This window comes from Notolepis coatsorum (genome assembly GCF_963971535.1).
Source record: "Notolepis coatsorum genome assembly, chromosome: 17".
Classification (NCBI taxonomy): domain Eukaryota; kingdom Metazoa; phylum Chordata; class Actinopteri; order Aulopiformes; family Paralepididae; genus Notolepis; species Notolepis coatsorum.
In genome coordinates this window covers 68995266-69002877 of record NC_140181.1, presented here as the reverse complement: position 1 = coordinate 69002877, position 7612 = coordinate 68995266, and positions in this window count along the sequence as shown.

The following is a 7612-nucleotide window of genomic DNA, read 5'->3' as shown; positions in this document are numbered from 1 at the left end:
CAACCGAGCAGCTATATCATGAGATTCACATAACATTGCCTGTGAGGAACATTACCATTATATCAGCCAAGAGCCACCCGAGAGGGAGAAGAACTGTTTCACAGCGACACGTAAGGTCAACTACTTATTGGAGTGCTGGCAACCATTCTGGATTCCAATCCTCTGATGAGAGCATTCAAATCATAACACTGCCTAGTAACATTTCAAGGAGCCAAGAAACACACACACACAACACACACACACACACACACACACACACACACACACACACACACACACACACACACACACACACACACACACACAGAGAGAGAACAAACAAAGTGTCATCAGGGTTTTAGAATCTCAGACATCTGGTTGCGACTCTAGTCGTGTCCGCTTTGTCCAGTGATGAATTCACACTCCCACACACACACACACACACACACACACACACACACACACACACACACACACACACACACACACACACACACACACACACACACACACACACACACACACACACACACACACACACACACACACACACACACACACACACACACACACACACACACACACAACACACACACACACACACACACACACACACACACACACACCGTGGGCTACACTGCCATTTCAGCACGCTAGCAGGGGAAACAGAAGGATTTATACCATTCATTAAACATAATACTTTTTAAATTGAGCGTTATGTTTGATTTCTCCCTCTTTTCACGTTACTGTCATGCCAATAAAGGCCCTTTGAGGCGAGCTAAAGAGCGGGGGAAATAAAGGAGGCTCCGGAGGCCGCGGGCCATGGAGGCAGGAGCCCCATGCTGGCCGGCAAACAATGCTGTTTTGGAGATGCAGGGAGCTGGACTCAAATGAAGCCTGGTAGGGGAGGAGGTAAACTGGACACGTCAGTTATTAGGTCAGTGTTGAAGGGAGAGGGAGAGAGAGGGGGGGGGTGGCAGCATGCACAGCGGTGTAGAACTGAGAGCTGTGCTGGTGAAATGACAGTGTCGGAACCCCAGGGGTTCTACTGCTTAAACCATCACCCCCCACCCCCCCCACCCCCCCCCCCCCCCCCCCCCACCCCCCCACCCCCCCCCCCCCTTCCATCTCTTCCGCCTCGTGATGAAGCACTCCGACAGGCCCGGGTGCCTGGGGTGTAGCGTTTCCACAGCGCACATGAGAGAACAGGGGGGGGGGGGGGGGCTCAAATTTCCGTACTGGAGGCCACGCATACCCCTTTTCACAACAATTACCAGTGCCTTTCTCCTCCTCATCTGCTGTTTGCAAACTATCATAAAGGCCAACGGCGCTGTGCTCACTCCCGCTTTGAAGGAGAAGTCATTGATTTGTCAAAGTCCAAGTCAGAGTCAGGTGGCTGTGTTTGGTGTGACACACGTGGTTGGATGGTGGTGTGGTGTGATGTGATGCACTGTACTCACTATAGGGGATGATGGTGTGATGTGATTGCACTGTACTCACTATAGGGGATGATGGTGTGATGTGATGCACTGTACTCACTATAGGGGATGATGGTGGTGTGATGCACTGTACTCACTATAGGGGACGATGGGACTCAGCATTCTGTGGGAGCTGGTCTCAGTTAGGTGGAGACGTGTTCCGTGAAAGCCAGCTGAGGTTAGCGTCCGACCGACTGGAGTCCATCACTGGCATGTGATTGCTCTGACACTACTACAACAGCCAGCCGCACTGGGGAGAGAGAGAGAGAGAGAGAGAGAGAGAGAGAGAGAGAGAGAGAGAGAGAGAGAGAGAGAGAGAGAGAGAGAGAGAGAGAGAGAGTTACAGGCTGCTGCACAATGTCTGGACAAACACTCACATGTCAACTAACCCCTTCACACATGCTCACACAGCAACACAGAGCTAAACACACACACACGTGCACGACTGCACGCACACACACATACACTCACACACATATATGACTGCACGCATGCACAAACACACACACACACAACAAACGCAAAACAGAATTCACCGAAAGGGTGTGATAGAATTACTGACTAACCTGGGAACCCCATCAGCCTGACAAAAACTCTCTCTCTCTCACACACATACACGCGCGCGCACGCACAGTCTCCCAAATTGACGCACACAGGGGTATTCATTCTAGGCAGCATTAGGCTGATTGTGAGGCTGTGTCCAGGCTCTAAAAGGGGGCTTTCTAAATCTGCCTGACAAAAAGAGCCATGCATGCCATTGCTGTGTGGCTGGGGCAATAAAGCCTGCATTCTTAGGACACCAAACACTTTTAGAGCTGCAGAAGCAGGATGATGAGGGTGAAAATGTTTTCTACGTCCATCAAGTTACACAATGAAGTGTGGCTTGAACAACAGGACTCTATGTTTTTAGAAATGCAATAAATATGTAAAACCCCCTTTGAAACAAGGCACTGTAAGGTTTCCTCCTACTCTCGAAGACAAATACAAATACAAGTATTTTACAGCTCAGTTTAATTAAAACTGTTGACGAGCAAACAAGAGTTCTGCACTACAGTAAATGTCTACAGACATCCTTCTAGGTAGACGGATCATGCAAGGATTAAATACAATTTTAATCCTACAATTTCTATTGTTTTCCATACAAGTAAAGCCAGAATCATAAAACTGTCTGAAAGTATATTGCGTCATCGTAACAATCATCCAATTTAATGTCTCACAACATGGGATAGTAAAAGGTAATGTGGACTTGTGGAGTCCAAAGTGGTGTTTGTATATATGGATGTTTTTACATGACAGACAACAACAGACAACAACAGACAACAACAACAACAACAACAACAACAACAACAACAACAACAAGGAACTCTAAATTAATCTGCATACTTCTGGCAAAAAGGCACATGAACATAATTTTTTTAAGATACAGTTCATCTGAATAAAATGTGTTATACTGAAAGAAATATTATACACTATAGTATATGCACAACACTTTCAAACTCAAACAAGAAAAGTAGTGTGTCTGCATTAATATTATTATTATTAATATTGTAAACTCCCACACTCAGTCAGTCCTCATACATCCATTCATGTGCCGTTCATATGGAAAAGAAATTATGCAATGAGCACACGGCACCTGGACACCACCACTCAGTCTAAAATCTTATAGACAAAACCTATAGACAACATGTCCACCACCACTCAGTCTAAAATCTTATAGACAAAACCTATAGACAACATGTCCACCACCACTCAGTCTAAAATCTTATAGACAAAACCTATAGACAACATGTCCACCACCACTCAGTCTAAAATCTTATAGACAAAACCTATAGACAACATGTCCACCACCACTCAGTCTAAAATCTTAGAACAAAACCTATAGACAACAGTCCACCACCACTCAGTCTAAAATCTTATAGACAAAACCTATAGACAACATGTCCACCACCACTCAGTCTAAAACCTATAGACAAAACCTATAGACAACATGTCCACCACCACTCAGTCTAAAATCTTATAGACAAAACCTATAGACAACATGTCCACCACCACTCAGTCTAAAATCTTATAGACAAAACCTATAGACAACATGTCCACCACCACTCAGTCTAAAAACCTATAGACAAAACCTATAGACAACATGTCCACCACTACTATAGACCCAACACCACCTCAGTCTAAAAACCTATCATATAAAAACCTATACACCCAACACCACCTCAGTCTAAAAAGCTATCATATAAAAACATATAGACCCAACACCACCATCAGTCTAAAAACACATCATATAAAAACCTATAGACCCAACGCCACCTCAGTCTAAAAACCTATTATAATATAAAAACCTATAGACCCAACGCCACCTAAGTCTAAGAACCTATAATATGAAAGCCTATAGACTCAATGCCAACTTCAGTCTAAAAGCCTATAATATAAAAACCCATAGACCCAACACCATTCAGTCTAAAAGCATAGGCTGGAGCTGCTACTACTCTCCCTGACAGCCCACTCAACTTTTAACACTCAGTCTGGATTCACTGTACAACTACAGCATCACAACTCAGCTCTCTGTACAGTCCACTAAAACAAACTAAGTGTTCCCATTCAAGGTAGTGGGGAAACAGTCAAAAGAGAAGCCTTTGAGAGAGAGCAGAATAACACTGAGAGGCTTACACTGCAACTAAACTGAGACCGGGGGAATGTCTATAGTGGCCGGCGGCCAGACAGGGAACAGCTAGCCCTCCAGGTCCTCCTCCAACTTGAGTCAGCAGGAGAGGCAAACAGCACAGCACCGGGCTCTGACGGCAGAGATCCAGAGAAGCCGGAGAGAGGGCGAGCCTTACCTATTCATGCCTGCATGTCCTCCATCAGATCTGGGAAGAGCGCTAGGATAATCCCTGGAGCGGAGCGGAGCAGACCTGTGTGTGCACTGCTATGCTTTTTTTCCACATATGGGACACAACACACTCTCTCTCCCTCCCTCTCTTTCTCCCCTCCCTCTCTCCCTCTCTCTCTCTCCCCCCTCCCTCTCTCAGCCAGTGACAACAGAGTGCAGTGCACGCACACACACACACGCACGCACGCACACACACACACACACACACACACACACACACACACACACACACACACACAGAGTTCCCTCCCCACAACTCCCATCCCCCTCTCCCTCCTCCTCCCCTCTCTCTCTTTATGTTAAAAGTATTTAAGCAGGGAGAGAGAGAGAGAGAGAGAGAGAGAGAGAGAGAGAGAGAGAGAGAGAGAGCGAATGAGGGGAGGGCAGTGGAGGGGGGTGGGGGAGGAGGAGGGGTTGGTGGGGTGGGTGGTGGGGTTGACCAATCATGCTCTGAAAGAGAGAAGGCTAGCATTCTATAGCATGGGCTCAAAGAAGGAGAGAGAGAGAGAGAGAGAGAGAGAGAGAGAGAGAGAGAGAGAGAGAGAGAGAGAGAGAGAGAGAGAGAGAGAGAGAGAGAGAGAGGAGAGAGAGAGAGAGAGAGAGAGAGAGAGAGAGAGAGAGAGAGAGAGAGAGAGAGAGAGAGAGAGAGAGAGAGAGAGAGAGAGAGAGAGAGAGAGAGAGAGAGTTGTTGTGTTGGCCAAGCTCAGTTTGGCCCAGGAGAAATAGAAGGAGTAGGAGGGATATAGTGGTCAGATTGTGGTGAAACACACTTAGGAACCTTCTCTCATGTCTCCTTTAACTGAGAGATCCTCTTATCACAAACGCTTTCTGGCATTCAAAGACAAATACCTCTTAAGAGATAAAAAGACAACTCTTAAGAGGTATTCGTGCAATGTGCGATTTGTTGATTGCTTTTACTCTAAACAGTATAACATGAGTGTTCAGTATGCATTTTTAGATGGGTGAGTGACCCCAGTGGCAATCGGACCCCAAACCTTGGCGGTGTTTAGTGCTACAGTATGTAGTAGCCACTGAGCTATAAAGAACCAAATCAATAAATAAAAAAATATTAAAAAAAAATCTCTTCCACAAATTCCACAATTCATTATTCACAAAGACATACTATAACAATGACAAAATCCACAAACGAAACACCTGCCCGGGTGGTAAACTCACACACTACTGCACAGCTCAACAGTTGCTCCCACATTAGGCTTCTATTTCCAGTGTGAGCATGAATGCATTACAGCAAGGAGGAGGACAGCGTGTTCAATAGTATGCTGATGATGACGCAAGTTCTCCGTCGCTCAGAATATGATTCTGTGTTGCTCCATCCATCTCTCTCGGTCAGGTGTTGTCCCAGTTTCATGGAGGCCTGCCTTACTGGTACTCTCTCTCTCTCTCTCTCTCTCTCTCTCTCTCTCTCTCTCTCTCTCTCTCACACAGCTGTGGGGCTGTTTTTAGCGCCACACTGAGGGCCACATGGCCCCGGTCATCTCCTCCTGTTACATGGGCCTTGTCCTCCCCTCAAGCAGCTTCCCCATTGCGTTACTGCACAACAAATACCACCCACATACATAAACACATAACACACACACATACATTAACACACACACACATATACAGCAATACACATACCTATACAAACATGCACATAGTGTGTGTCCTGGCTGAAAATAGAAGTGGGAGAGAAGGTAGTGTGTGTGTGACCGTAATTCCAGTGCATACTATACACTCATCCTGTGTGGATAATGTGGAAAGCGTTTGCCCTCAGTGCAGCTGGAAGTCGACACAGATCAAATGAATCATCTCGTGCATAAACCTAGAAACAACTGCACATCATTGTGGCAGGCGGCAGGCTACTTCTCCCTTCTATCATTGCATATCGGATGGCTGCTACCGCACGGCCATTTATGATAACGATACCACAACCATGAGTAGTACCAGTCCAATATTTTTGTTAATTAATAGAAAAACATAAAAGTAAAAAAGATGTTTAATCTTTTAAATAATCAAAAGCTGCATCATTATGGTCAAAAGCAACGTAAGGAAATGCCAGAAATGGGTCTGTAAGTGTAAAATAATGGCTGTAAAGCCATATGCATGTCTTCTATAAAGGTTTATTACCATTGACTAACCAGTCTTATGGTCTCTGATGCCTTTCTCAGCCTGACTAGTTCAAGAGATTTGCCCCACCCCCATGATGTTTGATTGACAGCCTAGTGTGACTGATGCGCTAGACTCGTTCTGCCATGCAGCCTAACCTGCAAGCACTGTATTATATACTGGTATGTACTATATTAGCTCAGCTTTTAGTTTGAAGAGCCATAATGGTAGGTCCATTTTAACTTAAAGGAACACTCCAACATTTCGGGAAATTAGCTTATTGCCATCTACCCTGGAGTTAGACAAGAAGATACATACCTTTTTCGTCTCCTGTGCATGCATTAGGCTTAGGGAACAGCCGCACCGTTAGCCTAGCTTAGCGTCATTCACTGGAAGTAGGTTACACATTTAGCCTAGTTCCCAACAGTCACGAAATACACTCCAAATACAATCAAAATACAACTCCAAAAACGTTCCTGTAAACATGTTGTGACCTGTGTATTTACCACGTGGAGAAATAAAAAATAAATGAATTAGACATTTCCGTTTCTTTTTATTATCTTTTTCCCCCCTTCTTTTTCCATTTTTCTCCCATCCCAATGCGCACTCTACCCCCTACCGTCGGTCTGGGAGGGCGGAGAGACTATCACATGCTTCCTCCGACACATGTGTAGCCAGCCCACCGCTTCTTTTCACCTGGCAGCGCGGACTCTCACCGGGGAGAGTGTAACGTGTGGAAGGTCACACTACCTCTCCCAGATCCTTCCCTTGCTGTCCAGGCGCCCGACCGAACTGTAGGAGTCGCTGTTTACAACGACCAGGACCCACCCACACCGGCTTCCCACCCGCTAACACTGCCAATAGACCTATCGCTCAGCCACGCCCCCTTTGAAAAGTCGGACAAACAAAGTCGACCGTGAATGACTGTTGACGATGGCCGCAGGCAGCCCCTTTCCTGACTGTGATGCAAGCCTTGCTTCACAGTCACAAAAGGGGCTAGGCCGCGGGAGATTTACCACAGCAAGTAATAGACCTGTTTTTAAAAGATAACACAAATATTTAATCTAGAAGCAGACAGAGAGGATTACAATATGCAGTGGAAAAGTACGTTCATGAGATACACATTTACCTTAGACCTCCATGGTGATGCAAG